The 19,367-nt window shown below is 38.2% G+C and overlaps 1 pseudogene; it reads left to right on the top strand.

Moving 5' to 3' along the window:
* Window positions 1–1,807: 1,807 nt before the first annotated feature.
* LOC136318390 (EKC/KEOPS complex subunit TPRKB-like) lies at window positions 1,808–19,361 on the top strand (annotated as a pseudogene).
* Window positions 19,362–19,367: the final 6 nt, after the last annotated feature.

The following is a 19,367-nucleotide window of genomic DNA, read 5'->3' as shown; positions in this document are numbered from 1 at the left end:
AAGAGTGACAGCTAACCGTTAAGTGAGGATCATTTTCAGCTGATGAATATTTTTAGCATTAGCTTGAACTGTGGTTGTGCAGTGGATAGAATGTTAACATGGAATGCTGAGGTTGCCAGTTTGACACCCTGCACTTCCCAGGTCATGGCACATATACAAGCAGTGAACAACTTAGTGAAGTAATTATACTTCTTGCTTACCCACCCGCGCCCCTCCTCTCTCATTAAAGCCTTTAACAAAAATGTTATAGGTTAGAGAACGATGATGAAAAAAAATATAATGATGATGGTTACACGTGCTTGTAAGTGTACTAAATGTACTGAATTGACTTTAAAATAATGAATTTTATACTGTGTAAATTACATCTCGATAAAACAATTTTTAAAATGGAAATGACCTATTTCCCTGTGGTAATTTTTCCATCTCTCCCTGCCCTTATTCCTTTCCCTTTTATGACCCCCCAATTCTCAGCCACCCTCACTTCCTCCCACTGCCCCAGCAGGCCACTCTAGGAGCACCTCTAATCTGATACTTGCGACCTATGGCTGTTCAAGCAGAGACCCAATGCGCATGCACACCTGTGGTTTTGGCCCTGTGGGAATGAATATATCCCGCGAACTTTATGGTGGGTTTTGCTTGAAGGCGGCACTTAGAGAAGGTGGCAGTTGCAGCTGGGTCATGGAGGGATCCCTGGCTGGCCCTTAAGTTAATATGTAGGCTTCTGAACCTGGATGTCTCCACCAGTAACCACTGGATGTTGTGCTCTGAAAACCAGGTTGGCCACCTCGGGCACTTGCAAATACTGGAGACTTTGGAGACTGGCCTCAAATTGAGGTATTGCTTTACCTCATGCAGTGTAACCTCAGCCCATTGCTGAGCCTCACAGGTAAAATGGCACAGCGATGCTCGGCCGTGTGTTGTGAAGGGTAGCTGAAGGACTGCATTAGAGGGCCTCCTGCACTGATGTTGAGTAGATAGTGATTTATATCCCAACCTTGTTCTGGGTGGGCCTCCTACTACAGCAGTTCCCTTGCCTAGGCCCCTGATATCAGCTGCCCCTGGATAACTAGGTAGATTCCCCTGCTTTGTATTCCTCTTCCACAACTATAATCACAGATGGGGCACCCCAAATCTTATGGAAATGTATGTGTCCTGAATCTCTTTTCTGAAATACTTGTCTGATGCTCAAGGGACATAATGCCCACCTCCACGGGACACTATTTTACACTTCTCCTGGTTGATCTGCACTCTTCTCCTGCCATCTTAAACTCTATCCAAAGTTTATCCTTTTAACCTTAACCTCATTCTCTGCTTCTTTCTTTTGCCATGTTCCCCTCTCCTGCTTGTATTTACAAACCCATTACATCTCTCCCTTCTGGCCTTTCTGGCCATCGACTAAATCCCTTCTTTTTATTTCTGTTCTTACCCCTTGTCTCTAGTTGACTTATCCCACTGCCAATAATTTATTCACATGTAGACTTTGATCCCCACCCCCACCAAGGAAAACCACAGTTAACAACATCTCAAACTAAAAAAGCTTCTTTATTACTCATCTACTAATTTCATTTCACTTATGTATTCATTTTATTCAGTTTCAAAATATATCAAAGTAGAGGAATTCATGGAATAACAGCTGGTATTTAAGGTGGCACCAATTATTTTAGCATCTCTTGTATTGCATAGCTGAAGTTGAGAAATCTCCATTTTTTTATCCTTCTCTGATGTTTTCCAAGAAGGTATTTTTGGCAGCATTCTCTCGCTCTAGTTCAGCCTGATTCTTCATGGCCTCCTGCTCTGGCCTCTGCCAGAGGACTGTACGCTCCTGTCACGTTGTGATAGGGGCTAAGGAGCCCGTGTAATAGGGACCGTCCCCGGGGCCCCGGGCGCTCTGGTAAATGGACTCATAGCAGCGAGTGGGAGGGAGGCAAGAATCGAGTCTGGACAACGTCTTGCCCGAGAGGGCAGAGTGTGGGAGAAAGTTCGGTGACTTGAAGCTGAGAAGCCCATGGCGGCCACAGCCGGAAGAGCTGGGTCAGGCAGAGGTATGCTTGGCAGCAGAAGAGGAGGAAGGCCCAGGTATCGGAATCTGGAACGCCTTAACGTAGAGTGGGGGCTCATAACAATAAAGGCCCAAGGGCAAGAATTGGTTTACATTTTGAAAGATTCACTTTGCCGGGTAGAGGTTGGATGATCGGAGGGCAGGTATTGTGAGGCGACCACTCCTAGGAGGCCACAGCTGTAGATGAGAGACGGTGGTCTAGGTGGGTGCCAGTGGGTATAGGGGAGAAGTGGACTGGATAAAATGGTATTAAAGAGGCAAAATTGACAAGAGTGTATGGATTTAATGAAATGATTCTAAGTTTCTGGCCTAAGTGAGTGAACTATATAAAACAACTCCTGTATGCCAGACACTTTTGATGTGTTCTAAGGGTCCCTTTCCCCCAATGTGAAAACTAAAAGCACAAAAGTTTTTTTCTTCCACGATTATATATACTCAATATATTATGTGTGGTCTCTGAAGAAAACTCGGAACATAATCGCAAACATTTTTTGTAGAGGACAGTAAAAGATTGACTATAACTCTGCTACCCAAGATGGCCATATTTTGGGTATTTCCTTCACGTTTTTCTTTTTTGCCTGTATCTTTTGAGTATATATTTTGAGTATATTCGTTACTTTCAGTGTCTTTTTTCTTGATTGGATACTATTATGACAATAAAATTGAACTCGTATATGCCAGTATATTATTTATAGATTTTTTTTTCCAGGTCGTAACATAAAACGTCAGATATTTTTCCACCAAATGTGGTATAACTTTTTTGTATAGTGTATTTTCACTGGTTTGTTTTTTTGTTGACTGTGTATCTTCTTTAAAAACCACACAATTTATGCCACATTTTATGTTTTCTTTTTCAATAAGATATTTTACACTTGATCTTAGCCAAATGGCCGAGAAGCCATCAATCATATTTTAATTTAATGTTATTTCTTGCTGTTTTGACACATCTTTAATTACTTTAATAGACTACAGTCTTTTTCTTCAAGACTTTATTAATACTTTTTAGAAAAGAGAAGGAGGTAGGGAGAAAGAAGGGGGATGAGCAGAAAGCATCAATTCCTGTTTGTGCCTGGACCAGACAAACCCAGGCTTTTGAATTGGCAACCTCTGTGTTCTAGGTTGATGCGTTATCCACTGTGCCACCACAGGTCAAGCATTTAATAGACTACAGTTTTTAATGGTTGTTTAGACACAAACTGTCCCCTGTTATTAGATAATAGTTTTTCAATATTTTTCTGTTAGAGTAAGGATATCTTATTACATAAATTCTCAATTTCTAATTGATTCCTGAGAAAGAGTTCTAGAAAGGGAACTATCGAAATCGATTGATTATATGAACCTATCAAATTGCTTCACTCAAACTTATTAAGACTTTGATTGAAATTTTTTTTAGAATTCAAATTTTTTTCTGTGCTTTGTTTTTCCATCCAAGGTTATAGTTATGTCTCTCTAGTTATTTGAGTTGTCTCTTATGCTTCTTTTAAGTCTAATATTATTGATTCTTTAATAGTCTGCCCTCTGTGCTAAAATCTATGTGTGAAATACTGATCGTTGGGTCGTGCCATACCTTTTGTGTAAAGTAATTTTCTTCCTGTATATGTGTGTGGAGGTTATGCTAAGATACAAGTAAAATGATGAGCTCAAAAGTTAAAAAGGCTGAGTGGAAGTGCGGTGTTGTTAATACCGTAGGTAAACTGTAGTCTAAGAATTTCTGGTGTTCTCCCTGTTGTGCACAGGGAAGCTGCTCCTCAGAGGTGTATCTGAGCTCGCCTCATCTGTACAACCGGGGATCAGGCAGCAACCTTGATCCTTTGCAAAGGAGAGGAAGCTAGAGAAAGCTCAGCAGTGTTAGAAAGGTAATATCTCATGAAGCTGCCAAATGTACTTTGAGGATAAATTTTTCTAAATAACATTTGTGTCGTGCCAGTATTAAACTTATTTCCATTTATTTGTTAACAGGAATGTTTTGGTATAAACCGTAGTGTTAACTTAACCAAGAGAAGTGTTTCAGTTTTTGGTTGTGTGCCTTAAAATCCTGCTTACCTATGAAATGCAGTCAACACATCAGCTGGACCTCTTTCCAGGATGCAAGGTGACTGTTCTGTTATTTAAAGATGTGAAAAATGCTGGAACTCGACGTGAAAGGCCATGGAAGGTTCTATTGGTGGTTCATTAATAAACCCTACAATGGTAAGTACTATTGATGAGAGATTTGGGACATTTCAGAACATGTTAGTTTTTCATGAGGTTATTTTTCACAAGGTTTGCCTTTTGTCCAAGCTGTGGAGTGGAGTCAGATTTGGGCAGCCTTGAATTAAGCTGAATAGAAGCTGAAGTGTCAGGCCCCTACGCTAGGAAATAGGAAAGGTAGTGGCCTGGCTTCAGAATGACAGGTGCCCATCTCTGCAAAGAAGGCATTGCATGGTGCCGAGAGCACACACTGTGGAGTCAGCTTACACAGACTTCATCACCACTCTGCTGATTATTATGACTTTTCCCAGATGGTAGCCACCTTTTTATAGTGTTTACTCTGTTACCGGCATCATCCTAAGGGCTTTAGATGTACTGATCACCTAAAATCATGGAGTGTGTGCTGATTACCTGCATCTGACAGATGAAACACTAAGGAATTTGCCCGAGTTCTCTTGGTGGTGAGTGTCAGAGCTGGCATTCATACCCAGAGATCCGTCACCTTTATTTCCTCATCCACTGCTGCTGAATAAGCATACAGATTTCATAGGGTTGGTTTATGATTTTAAAAAGACAGTGCAAGAATGAAATGTTTAGAATATAATCTTTTTGATAATAGTAGGCCTTGGTAAATGTTATATTTAAATTTTTAACTGTTTAAGAGTTTTGAAGCTTTAAAATTCTATGATTTTATGAACCTCAGGTGTTGCGATCTGTTTTGAAAGTATAGTTTATAGGAATTGTGATGAGGTAAAACAGCCTGACCGCAGAGTTACCATCGAATGGGGTGTGCATCTGCAGAGTACCCCAGATTCTGTGTGTAATTAATTCTCTTTGTTTTTTTTAGTAGATTATCGATACATTTCAGATACTGTGGCCACAAACAAAGCAGTTCATCTGTACAGACTAGGAAAAATGAAGACGAGAGCTCTACCTTCTGAAATAATTTTCACTCTGTTCCAAATAACAATGTAATTAATATGGATTTTACTCATTTTGCTTTTCTTGACCTTGTCATAATAAGGCGTGAGTTCTTCAGCGTTGAGTTGGTGGCTAAATTCCCATAAGCCTATTGTTAATAACCAAAGAATATAATAGTGAAGAGAGGTTGGACAGAGAGTTGAAGTTTAGCACTGCCTTTATTAGAAAAATAAGCTTTGGAGTCACTACATATATGATAAAAGTTTCACTAAGTTAAGTGTGGATAATTGTATGTAAATAGGAACAGAAAGATTTCTTTAAACGATACTGAAATAAAACTGATAAAACAGTAGGTGTGGATATTTCTGTGCTGTCATATGCATCCTTTAATCTCTTTAAGGATAGAATCCATGTCTTTTCCATATAACGGAAGCCTGCCTGGTACATAGAACAGCCCTTATCACATGCTTATTCACACACTCAGTGCACAAGAAGTTTGTGGTTGAGATACTGATAGTAATCAGTTGTTGAGCTAAAGACATTTCTTTTGTGGCACATGAAAATAAAAAATAAACTTTGCTGATAAAGTTTTAATATTTTTAATCTACTCTTATTCACACCATTAGGTACAGATATCATCAAAAGAAAAAATTGGAAATGTGTAGTACAGTTTAAAATATAGATATTTGAAATAGTTACAAAATGCATGGTAATAGAATTCTTCAGGTCCTGGAGGAAAAAATTACGAGATAGTTACTGTTTTTTATATCATTTGAAACAAACTAATTTAATAAACATCTATTGAGTTTGTTCCCGTTGCACTTACAGTGTCAGAAAGAGAAGAAACAAGTATATTTTTGAGATAGACAGATGAACAAGATAGAAGTTCAGTTCATAATGATAAATGGTTAATGGGAATAATAATTCACATCTCTGGGAACAGTGAAGAACAACTGATTCCGTAAGGAGGGTGCTGTGGAAGTGACATTTGAACTGGACTTTGAAGAATGAGGACACTCCAGGCAGAGAACAGAGTATGAACAGAGGCAGAGAAGTGTGAAATGATGATGGGATCTCCAAATAGTCCTGACCTGCTGGGACTCGGGAGTACGTGGCTGAGGGTGCTATGTGGCCAGAGGCAGGGGTTGTTTGTGTGCCATGCTGGAAGTCTGAGCTTGATTCCATAGGAATGAGGTGCCCCTTAGAGCAGAGTGCTCTAGAGGGGAGACTGGTGGGTGTTAGGAAGGAATCGTAAGCTATAAATGGTAGGCAGAACCTTGGGATATGAAAATAAGAACCCCAGCAGGGAACACAGCAAATTGGAAGGTGCTTCTAAAATAAAACTACTGATTTTTGTCTTCTGTTTCCCTAGATTTCATGAGCTTTGAAAACCTTTGGTATCTCAGCAAATGACACCTCAATTGTGATAGTATACATTGAAGATGGAAAAAAACAAATAGATCAAATAGACTTAATATCTCAAGTAGAGGGTCATCCAGTTTCTCTGAAAAGTCTTCTGGAAATAAGTAATATTACAGGTGCAAAAAGGTTAGTAAGGCCACATTTGTAGAGTGTGATAGATGAGGTCTAGTAGTAACGCTGATGCTGTTGCTCACCAATGCTGCTATTTTTTTTAACTTTGAGGAAAGATTAATGTAATAAAAATTATTTCATAAATAATATCACGTACACAAAATTGGAAGATGCAGGCTTATGTGGAGGGGATTGGGATAAATGTTGATGGACAGACTTTTTGGGTATTGTCTTGAAGAATTATTTGTACACCTGAAACCTGTATGATTTTGTTATCCACTGTCACCTCAGTAAACATAAAAAAGGAAAAAACTTATTTGATAAAAAGCATTCTCTAAGAATGAACTGAGAATTAAAAGCAAGCTTACAGAGTACATTTGTAATATAAATAAATGAAGTATGAAGTTAATGTCTAGAGGCATGCTTTTAAAACAGGTACAGATTTGATTTCTTTGTTTAGAGAGTTACCACCATAACTGCAATTTAAAGGGCACTTTTGGCCTAAGTGACCAATTGCCATCTACTCTGCATTATTTTCATCGCATTTATAATTTTATGCCATTATTCCAATACTTGAATGATTAAATTTCACTTACATATGTTTGTATAATAAAGATTAGTAGTGCATGGATAATTAGCATATTTTATCTTTTTTTTTAAATAATTTTATTTTTAATGGGGCGACATCAATAAATCAGGATACATATATTCAAAGATAACAACTCCAGGTTATCTTGTCGTTCACTTATGTTGCACACCCATCACCCAAAGTCAGACCGTCCTCAGTCACCTATCTAGTTTTCCCTGTGCCCCTCCCCCTCCCCCTTTCCCTCTCTCTCCTCCCCACCACCCCCCCCCCCGTAACCACCACACTCTTATCAATGTCTTTTAGTTTCACTTTTAAGTCCCACCTACATATGGAATAATGCAGTTCCTGTTTTTTTCTGATTTACTTATTTCACTTTGTATAATGTTATCAAGATTCCACCATTTTGCTGAAAATGATCCGATGTCATCATTTCTTATGGCTGAGTAGTATTCCATAGTGTATATGTGCCACATCTTCTTTATCCAGTCATGTATTGACGGACTTTTTGGTTGTTTCCATGTCCTGGCTACTGTGAACAATCCTGGAATGAACATGGGGCTGCATGTGTCTTTACGTATCAATGGTTCTGAGTTTTGGGGGTATATACCCAGTAGAGGGATTGCTGGGTCATAAGGTAGTTCTATTTTCAATTTTTTGAGGAACCACCATACTTTCTTCCATAATGGTTGTACTACTTTACATTCCCACCAACAGTGGATGAGGGTTCCTTTTTCTCCACAGCCTCTCCAACATTTGCTATTACCTGTCTTGTTAATAATAGCCAATCTAAGAGGTGTGAGGTGGTATCTCATTGCAGTTTTCATTTGCATTTCTCTAATAACTAAAGAAGATGAGCATCTTTTCATATATCTGTTGGCCATTTGTATTTCTTCCTGGGAGAAGTGTCTGTTCATGTCCTCTTCCCATTCTTTTATTGGATTGGTTGTTTGTTTGTTGTTGAGTTTTATGAGTTCTTTGTATATTTTGGATATTAGGCCCTTATCTGAGCTGTTGTTTGAAAATATCATTTCCCATTTAGTTGGCTTTCTGTTTATTTTGTTATCAGTTTCTCTTGCTGAGCAAAAACTTCTTAGTCTGATGTAGTCCCATTCATTAATTTTTGCCTTCACTTCTCTTGCCTTTGGAGTCAAATTCATAAAATACTCTTTAAAACCCAGGTCCATGAGTTGAGTACCTATGTCTTCTCCTATGCACTTCATTGTATCAGGTCTTATGTTTAGATCTTTGATCCATTTTGAGTTACTTTTAGTACAGGGGGACAGACTGTAGTCCAGTTTCATTCTTTTGCATGTGGCTTTCCAGTTTTCCCAGCACCATTTATTGAAGAGGCTTTCTTTTCTCCATTGTGTGTTCTTGGCCCCTTTATCAAAAATTATTTGACTATATATATGTGGTTTTATTTCTGGGTTTTCTATTCTGTCCCATTGGTCTGTGTGTCTATTTTTCTGCCAATACCATGCTGTTTTGATTGTCGTGGCCCTATAATATAGTTTGAAGTCAGGTATTGTAATGCCCCCAGCTTCATTCTTTTTCTTTAGGATTGCTTTGGCTATTTGCGGTTTTTTATAGTTCCATATAAATCTGATGATTTTTTGCTCCATTTCTTTAAAAACTGTCATTGGAATTTTGATGGGAATTGCTTTAAATTTGTATATTGCTTTGGGTAATATGGCCATGTTGAGTATATTTATTCTTCCTAACCAAGAACAAGGTATATTCTTCCATCTCATTATATCTTTTTTGATTTCCCTTATCAATGGTTTATAGTTTTCATTATATAAGTCCTTTACATTCTTTGTTATGTTTATTCCTAAGTATTTTATTTTTTTTTGTTGCAATCGTGAAGGGGATTGTTCTTTTGAGTTCATTCTCAAATGTTTCATTGTTGTCATATAGAAAGGCTATTGACTTCTGTATGTTAATTTTGTATCCTGTGCCCTTACTGTATTGGCTTATTGTTTCTAGTGGTCTTTTTGTGGATTCTTTTGGGTTTTCGATGTATAGGATCATATCATCTGCAAAAAGTGATACCTTTACTTCTTCTTTTCCGATATGGATGCCTTTTATTTCTTTGTCTTGTCTGATTGCTCTTGGCTAGAACCTCTAGTACCACATTAAATAAGAGTGGAGAGAGTGGACAACCCTGTCTTGTTCCTGAATTAAGGGGGAAAGCCTTCAGTTTAGTGCCATTTAATATGATGTTAGCTGATGGTTTATCATATATGGCCTTTATCATGTTGAAATATTTTCCTTCTATACCCATTTTGTTGAGAGTCTTAAACATAAAATTGTGTTGTATTTTATCATAGCCTTTTCTGCGTCTATTGATAAGATCATGTGGTTTTTGTTCTTTGTTTTGTTGATATGGTGTATTACGTTAACCGTTTTAAGTATGTTGAACCATCCTTGGGATTCTGGGATGAATCCCACTTGATCATGATGTATTATCTTTTTAATATGTTGTTGTATTCGATTTGCTAGTATTTTGTTTAGTATTTTAGCATCTGTATTCATTAGAGATATTGGTCTGTAGTTTTCTTTTTTTGTGCAGTCCTTGCCTGGTTTTGGTATGAGGGTTATGTTGACCTCATAAAATATATTTGGAAGTATTGCTTCTTCAATTTTTTGGAAGACTTTCAGTAGAATAGGAACCAAGTCTTCTTTGAATGTTTGATAAAATTCGCTGGTATAGCCATCAGGGCCTGGACTTTTATTTTTGGGGAGGTTTTTAATGGTTTTTTCTATTTCTTCTCTACTAATAGGTCTGTTTAGGCTTTCTGCTTCTTCTTGACTCAGTCTAGGAAGGTTGTACTGTTCTAGGAATTTATCCATTTCTTCTAGGTTGTTGAATTTAGTGGCATAAAGTTTTTCATAGTATTCTACAATAATTCTTTTTATATATATGGTGTCTGTGATGATTTTTCCTCTTTTATTTTGGATTTTGTTTATATGAGTTCTTTCTCTTTTTTCCTTGGTAAGTGTTGCCAAGGATTTATCAATTTTGTTGATCTTTTCAAAGAACCAGCTCCTTCTATTAATTTTTTCTATAGTTTTTCTGTTCTCTATTTCATTTATTTCTGCTCTGATTTTTATTATCTCCTTTCTTTGACTGGTTTTGGGTTGTCTTTGTTCTTCTTTTTCTAGTTCCTTAAGGTGGGAAGTTAAGTGGTTCACTTGGGCTCTCTCTTCTTTGTTCATATATGCCTGAAGTGATATGAACTTCCCTCTTATCACTGCTTTTGTGCATCCCATAGATTCTGATATGCCGTATTGTCATTTTCATTATTCTGTATATATCTTTTTTTTTTTTTAAATAGATTTTTATTTTAATGGGGTGACATCAATAAATCAGGGTACATACATTCAAAGAAAACATTTCCAGGTTATCTTGTCATTTAGTTATGTTGCATACCCATCATATATATATCTTTTGATCTCTGCACTTATTTCTTCTTTGACCCATTCATTTTTTAAAGTATGTTGTTTAGTTTCCACATTTTTGGGGATTTTTTTTTTCTTTTTTGCAGTTGAATTCCATTTTCAAGGCTTCATGATCAGAAAATATGATTGGTACAACTTCGATTTTTCTGAATTTGCTGATGTTGTTTTAGTGGCCCAACATATGGTCAATTCTTGAGAATGATCCATGTACACTGGAGAAAAATGTATACTCCGTCACTTTGGGATGAAATGTCCTGTAGATGTCTATCATATCCAGGTGCTCTAGTGTTTTGTTTAAGGCCACTATATCTTTGTTGATTCTCTGTTTGGATGACCGATCTAGAGCCGTCAGCAGTGTATTGAGGTCTCCAAGTATGATTGTATTTTTGTCAGTTTTTGTTTTAAGGTCAATAAGTAGCTGTCTTATATATTTTTGTGCTTCTTGGTTTGGTGCATATATATTAAGAATTGTTATGTGTTTTTGAATCAGTGTCCCCTTAGCCATTATGAAATGGCCATTTTTGTCTCTGAGTACTTTTGCTGTCTTGTAGTCAGCATTATCAGATATGAGTATTGCTACACCTGCTTTTTTTTGGTTGTTATTTGCTTGGAGTATTATTTTCCAGCCTTTCACTTTGAATTTGTTTTTATCCTTGTTACTTAGATGAGTTTCCTGTAGGCAGCATACAGTTGGATTTTCTTTTTTAATCCATTCTGCTACTCTGTGCCTTTTTATTGGTGAGTTTAATCCGTTTACATTTATTGTAATTATTGACACTTGTGAGTTCCCTGTTGCCATTTTATAGATTGCTTTCTGTTAGTTTTGTGTTTTGTTTGATCCTTCTCTTTCGTTTTTCTATCTTTTGTTTTTATTTGGTTGTATTCCATACATCTTTCCTCTGTTGCTATCTTTTTTATCTCATGTGCTTCTGTGGTGGTTTTTTTCAATGGTGGTTACCTTTAAGTAATGAAAAGGGTTCCTACCCTGTTCATTGTAGCGCACTATTTTGTGAGTACTTTTGCACTCCATCGTCCTTTGCTACTGTTAATCTCCATCCTCTCCCCCCCCCCCTTTCTTTTTGTTGTTGTCACAGTTTAAATTTGGTTTTATTGTGTTCTTCTTGGAGCTTTTAACTGTGGCTTTGTGGGGGTTTATTTTGTTCTTTGTATCTGATTGGAGAACCCCCTTTAGTAATTCCTTGAGTCAGGGTTTTTTCATGATAAATTCCCTAATCTTTTCTGTATCTGTGAATGTTTTTATTTCTCCTTCATATATAAAGGATAGCTTTGATGGGTATAGTATTTGTGGCTTTAAGTTACTCTCTTTCAGGAATTCAAATATTGGTGTCCACTCTCTTCTAGCTTGTAGAGTTTCTTCTGAGAAATCTGATGATAATTTAATGGGTCTTCCTTTATATTTTGTATTCTTCTTTTCCCTGGCTGCCTTGAGAATTTTTTCTTTGCCGTTGGTTTATGCCAATTTCATTATGATATGCCTTGGAGTAGGTTTGTTGGGATTAAGAAAACTCAGAGTTATGTTTGCTTCTTGAATTTAACGCTTTAGTTCTTTCCACAGGCTTTGGAAGTTCTCATCTATTATTTGTTTGAGTATGTTCTCCATTCCATTTTCTCTCTCTTCTCCCTCTGATATACCTATTATTCTTATGTTATTCTTTTTGATGGAGTCAGATAATTCTTGTAGGGCTATCTCATTTTTTTTAATTTTTGAGTCTCTTTCTTCTTCTCTCTGTTGTGCCTCATGTTGCTTGTCTTCTATTTCATTAATCCTCTCTTCTATCTGGCCTGTTTTATTAGCTAAGCTTGTTACCTTGTTTTTTAGCTCACGCATTGAGTTTTTCATCTCTGTTTGATTTGTTTTTATAGTTTCAATTTCCTTGGAAATATATTCTTTGTGTTCGTTGAGTTGTTTTCTGAGCCCCCTAAATTGCCTTTCTGTGTTTTCTTGTATATCTCGGAGGATTTTTAGGATTTCTATCTTAAATTCTCTGTCATTTAGCTCCAAGGTTTCCAATACATTAAATTTTTTCTCCATAGATATTTCTTCATCTTGCTGTGTTACCTCTCTTTCTTTTGTATCCATGATATTCGATTTTCTCTTCCTTAATGGCATCTGCGGGTGGTTTTGTTGATAGTATTAATGAGATTTAATAAAGAATAAAAAGTTAAGAAAAATAAAAAATTAAAAAGAATTGTTTTGTTTAAAAAAATTAATAATGAAATAAAGAAAAATAAAATAAAAATTTAGAAAAAGAAAAAAAAAAGAAGGAAATTATTTCTCCCCCCTCCTTTTTTTCTCTCCTCTCCTCTTCCCTCTTTCTTGAGAAAATCTTGTGGTGAACTGTGAATTATATTGTACTAAATAGAACAAACAATGCCTATAATGGAGGGCTTGAATTGGGGAGAAGTAATAAAGGGGCAAAAAAAAAAAAAGAAAAAAGAAAAAAAAGGGGCGTATGGACCCACAAAAAGCAAATAAGAAAAAAAATTGGGTCAAGAATAAAATGATTTGCTTTTAGGTGTTGATTGACTAAGAGTTATGATGAGAGGAATAAGGGGGAAACAGGAAAATGGGGGGGAAAATTAAAAAATTACTATTGTATTTAGTGTAACAAGAACTAGATAAAATGGAGAGCCAGGGATGGGAGCATTGCTAGTGTGTTAAAAAGGTGAAGTAAAAACTCCCCAAAATGCCACAAACATAAGTTTGAGTCCCAGGAAGATATTGTTCGTTATTAAGATTTGAATGAGAGGAGACGTAAAGGAGAAAGGAAGAAACTAATATAGAGGGAGAAAAGAAAGAGAGAGAGAGAAAAAAAAGAGGGAACCAGTAAAAGAAGAAAAAAAAAAGAGGAGATAGAGTTAAGGGTTTTGGAGTGCAACCCTCATAGAGAGAAAGGAAGAGGAAAGAAAAGATAATGGGAGATGTAACACTTATGGGTAGTGTAGTTCAAGGAGAGGAAAGAGTAAGAATGGCAGAGAGTTAAATGACCAAATTGGAGGAGGAATAAAAAATATCAAGAATGAAGATAAGAGAAACAAACAAACAAATATAATAAAATGGGATAGGCTATAAAGTCTGCGTATTATTCTTGATTTTGAGAGGTTATCTTCTTGCTTTTTCTTTTCTCTCCCTCATTGTGGTCGGTGACTCTGTACCTCGGGTTCTGCCCCTTTGACACGCTCAGGTAGAGGTTTGCAATTGATAAGTCTATCTCGATGTCGTGTATTGTGCTTCAGTCTTGTTGGCAGTTAAGGCTCATTAGTATTTATAGGCTCTGCCAGTGAGAGAGTCCGTGTTCCTGGAGCCTTTCTCCTAGTCTTTCCTTCCTCAATTAGTAGCCTGATAATCCAGCTATGGGGTTGCTGCTGCCTCTGCCTGGATAGTAAGAGGCTCAAAGAGCTGGCAACTCCCCACTCTATTCCCACTCAGCCCAGGCCTCTGGGTAAGGCTCAGTCAGTCAGAGCTGGTAGCATAATCAGATGGGGCTTCTGCCCACTCAAACACCTCTGGCTCTGCCACTCTGTGGGATAACATGGGCGCGCACTGCCAAGGCACTTGGAGGAATCTCTCGCTCACTATCTGCGCACGCAGACCAGGATATCAGGCCAGCAGACTCACCTGAGTGAAACCCCCACCCGCACGGAAAAGTTCCGGCATTGGAATTGGCTCTTGCTCCGTCCCTGTGCACAGCTTTCCCAGGGCGCTGGGGCGGCCCGGAGATTCCGCTTTTGGCCCACACAAAGGCCTCTGACTCTGCCTCTCTGTGGGACAACATGGGCGCACACTCTCGGGGCTTTGGAAGGAATCTCTCGCCCACTATCTGCTCGCACCGCCCCTGAGATTGGGGAAAATGGCTTCCCTGCTTGTCTTTCTTTGTCTGGGTTTGGCGCGAGTGTTAGCTTGTATTGCCCGGGTTGCCACAGGAACAGTTTTTCCTCGGCCTGGATCTCTGTGCCAGAGCCTGGTTCGGCCGTTTATGCCGACTCCTGGATCTATTCACCGCCTTTGCCCGCCTCAGTTTCTATATTCTCAGTTCCCAGTGAAAGCAGCCCTGTTTAGGTTAGTGAGGAAGGCGGAGCATTTCTTATTTCCTATTTCCTTTGGGGTTTGATTATATATTTAGCCAATTTTTTGCTCGACCATACCTTCGCGTGTATTGCGAAACATCTGGAGGCTCCAAGGATAGGTTTTTCTGTTTCTGGTTGAAGATCTTGTTGAGTTTTGGGGAGATTTATCGATATCGCTCCCTACCGCGCCATTACCCTGACATCATCCTCATCTTTTATTTTTATAGATATATAAACTTTTCACATGAAGAAAATATTGGGATGTTATTGGATGGTGTCATTTGTAGAATGTCAACTAAAGATGTTTTATGAAATGACAAATACTAAAATTTTTTAGCATTTATAAAAAACTGATTTTTTTCTGATTATGAAGTGTATATATGTTCATTATAGAAAAATTTCCAAGACAAAATGCCATAAAAAATAGGAAAAACCTTCATATCCTACCTGTACATAGGTTTTTTTGTTGTTGTTTTTGTTTGTTTTTTTCAGAGACAGACATCAGAGAGAGGGATAGACAGGGACAGACAGACAGGAATGGAGAGATGAGAAGCATCAATCATTAGTATTTCATTGAGCATTGAAACATCTTAGTTGTTCATTGATTGCTTTCTCATATGTGCCTTGACTGCCGGCCTTCAGCAGACCAAGTAACCCCAGCTCTAGCCAGCGACCTTAGGTCCAAGCTGGTGAGCTTTTGTTCAAACCAGATGAGCCCACGCTCAAGCTGGTGACTTCGGGGTCTCGAACCTGGGTCCTCGGCATTCCTGTCAAATTCTCTATCCACTGCGCCACTGCCTGGTCAGGCTGTTCATAGTTTTAAACATAATCACTGTTAATATTATTTGTTATTTTACTTTTAGTCTATTTCCATTAAATTATATTTTGCTTTTATATAATCGGAATAGTAATTACAAACATTTACTAGATGTCTAGACGGTGCTAGGTTTTGCCTTAGTGATTTTCCATGCACCAGCTCATATCCGTGCCCTTAGTTCAGATACTCCAGCATCCCTCTTCCAAAGCCTCCTGGTTCTGTTTTACATGCAAGAACTAATTTCATCTTATAACACATTAGGGAATAGATACTGTTAATACCTGAATTTTGCACACAGAGCCTAAAATAACAATAACTTGCTCAAGGTCTTACTGCTAGTATCAAATCCTGTTTGCTGAATGCTTTGGGTGTTTTTCTCACTTTGTTTTCATTGTGTCAATCAAGGTGAACTAGGTTAGGGTTGAGCAAACCTGTCTATGAAGGACTGGGTGTTCTCTGTATGGTCTGTTTTGCATTTACTCATCTCTTGCTGTTGTAGTGCAGAAGCATCCACACAATATGTAAATGATGAGTGTCAGGAATTACCCAAAGTCCATGGTGTGTGAACTTCTGGGGTTGATTAGGCTACAGTCCTGGACCCTGAAGCTGACTGACTTCATGTGACAAAAGTTTGTCTTGCTCACTCTCCAGGGCCAGTGTGAATCAGTGGGAAGATTCATTGCTGTGACTCAGGGACCCAGTCTGCTCAAGGCTTCTGTGCAATATGTGCTCCATGTTGTTTTGTTTTGGAGCTGGGAAGGGACACATGGGAGATTCCGTTTTCTACATTTTAAGAAAGAAGATAAAGGTAGAGGCAGAGGGGAAGGAAATGAAGATATTCCTGAGCAGAGCCTGCCTGCAGACTTCACCTGCCCACAGGCTTTTTCATCCTCTCATGGTGGCCAGATGTCATCTGCCATGAGCTCTAAAGAGGGGGTTGTTGTGTTTTGCCTTTTTTTATTTTCTTGAATTTATCTGGGTGACGTTGGTTCACAAAGCCATACAGTTTTGAAGTGTACAAGTCAATAAAACATCTCCACATGCATCTGCATCCATTGCCCAAGGGAAAGTTATACCCCATTTATCCCAGCTGTGCCCATGTGCACCTACCCCCACCCATTTCCCTCCTGCTATCACCACACTATTGTCTATGTCTATGCATTATTTAGATACTGCTTTTTTGCTTGGTATCTTCATATTTCATCCAGCCCCCCCCCCAACCACCTTCCCTCTGAGAGCTCTCAGTCTAAGTAATCATGCCTCAGTTTCTATTTTTGTAGGTAAGTTCAGTAGATTGTTCGTTCCACATATGCTGAGATTGTATGGTATTTGTTCTTCTCTGCCTGGCTTATTTCACTTAACATAATACTCTCCTATCACAGGGACAACGAGTTACTTGGAGACCAGAGGACATGCTCCAGGGGCGGAGGGGAAACAGCAGCTCCGGTCAGCAGAATGAAGGACGGAAGTCCAGTCCCTAGCCTTACTCAGATATTTATTAGTCGGTACAAATAACTCTTGGAAACAGCAAAAGTTTTCAGGGGGTGAAGTAAAGGACAAGCAACATGCTGGCTTCTAATCTTTGTTCTGAGAGCCTAAATATTTCTATTAGTGAATCTTATCCTGTTTCTAGCACATACTGCTTTCAAGTAGTATTTCATTGTTTAAACATATGACAGCCTTGTTATCCACTCTCCTTACTGATGGGTACTTTGGCGGTTGTGAATAATGCTGCAGTAAACATAGGGGTGCGTATGTTCCTTGGAATTAGTACTGCAATTTTCTCCATATACATTCCCAGAAGTGGGATTGATGAATGAAAAAACAGTTCCATTTTTATTTTTTGAAGAAACTTCATAGTGCTTTTTATACTGGCTGCATCTGTCTACATTCACACTAACAGTATGTGAGAATGTTTTCTCCAAATCCTCCTCAGCACTTGTTTGTTGATTTATTGATGACAACCATTCTGACAGACATTAGATGTTATCTGATTGAGGTTTTAATTAGCATCTCTGATGATTACTGATGTTGAGCATTTTCTCATAGGCCAGTTGGCCACCTGTATGTGCTCTTTGGAGAAGTATCTCTTAGGTCCTTGACCCATTAATTGAGTTGTTTGTCTTCTTACTGTTGACTTGTATGTTTTTTATGTATTTTAGACACTAACCCGTTATCATATGTATTATTGGCAAATATGTTCTCCCATTCAGTGGGTTCCCTGTCTATTTTATTTATGGTTTCTTTTGCTGTGCAAGAGCTTTTTAGTCTGATGTAGTTCCATTTGTTTATTTTTTCCTGTTTTTTTTTTTCTCCAAGGAGATATATTGGCAAAAATATTACAATGAGAAATACCTGAAATTTTACTGCGTATGTTTTCTTCTTGGACTAAATTGAAATCTTAAATTCATTTTGAGTATATTCTTGTGTATGGTATGAGTTGGTAGTCTAATTTATTTTGTTGTTTTTTTTTTAAATTCTTTAATTTTTTTTCATTTTTCCAAAGTTGGAAACCGGGAGGCAGTGAGACAGACTCCCGCATGCGCCCGACCGGGATCCACCCGTTATGCCCACCAGGGGGCGATGCTCTGCCCTTCTGGGGCGTTGCTCTGTTCTGAACAGAACCACTCCAGCGCCTGAGGCAGAGGCCACAGAGCCATCCTCAGTGCCCAGGCCATCTTTGCTCCAATGGAGCCTCGGCTGCGGGAGGGTAAGAGAGAAACAGAGAGGAAAGAGAGGGGAAGGGGTGGAGAAGCAGATGGGCAATTCTCCTGTGTGCCCTGGCCGGGAATCGAACCCGGGACTCCTGCATGCCAGGCCGACGCTCTACCACTGAGCCAACCGGCCAGGGCCTCTTATTTCGTTTTCGTTTTACATGTATCTGTTCAATTTTTCTAACAACCTTGATTAAAGATACTTTCTTTACCCATTGTTCATTTTTGCCTCCCTGTGTCAAATATTAATAGGCCATAAAGACTTGGCTTTATTTCTGTGCTCTCTATTCTGTTCCAGTGATTTAAATGCCAGTTCTTGTGTCAATACCATGCTGTTGGGAACCCCAGACCTTTTCATATAATTTAATAACTAGTAATATGATACCTCCAACTTTGTTCTTCTTAATATTGCTGAGAATATTTGAGATCTGTTGTGGTCTCATAAATTTTTTGGAATATTTGTTTTGAATTTGTGAGATACGCCTTTAGTATTTATAACGGAATTATGTTGAACCTGTACATTACTTTGTGTAGTATGGGCTTTACTATGTCAATTTTGCTATTCATGAACACAGAATATGCTTCCACTTATTTGTCTCTTCTTCAGTTTATTTCCTGAGCATCTTATGATTTTCGATGTACACGCCTTTTACCTCGTTGGTTAAATTTATTCCTAGGTACCTTATTTTTTTGTTATTATTGTTGTGATTGCAATAGTAAATGGGGTTGTTTTCTTAGTTCTCTTTCTGATAGTTCATTATTGGTGTATAAAAATGCCACCAATTTCTGAATATTAGTTTTATATTCTGTACTTTGCCAAATTTATTTATTATATCTACTTTTCTGGTAGAGTCTTTAGGGTTTTCTGTGTACAATATACTGCCCTGTGGAAATGATGAGTTTTACTTGCTCCTATTCCGTAGGATGCTTTTTATTCCTCTTGTCTGATCCCTGTGGCTAGGACTTCCAGGGCTATGTTCAATAAGATGGTGA

Source organism: Saccopteryx bilineata, unplaced genomic scaffold (assembly GCF_036850765.1).
Source record: "Saccopteryx bilineata isolate mSacBil1 unplaced genomic scaffold, mSacBil1_pri_phased_curated manual_scaffold_114, whole genome shotgun sequence".
Taxonomy (NCBI): Eukaryota; Metazoa; Chordata; class Mammalia; order Chiroptera; family Emballonuridae; genus Saccopteryx; species Saccopteryx bilineata.
This window is presented reverse-complemented; position numbering and strand designations above follow the sequence as displayed.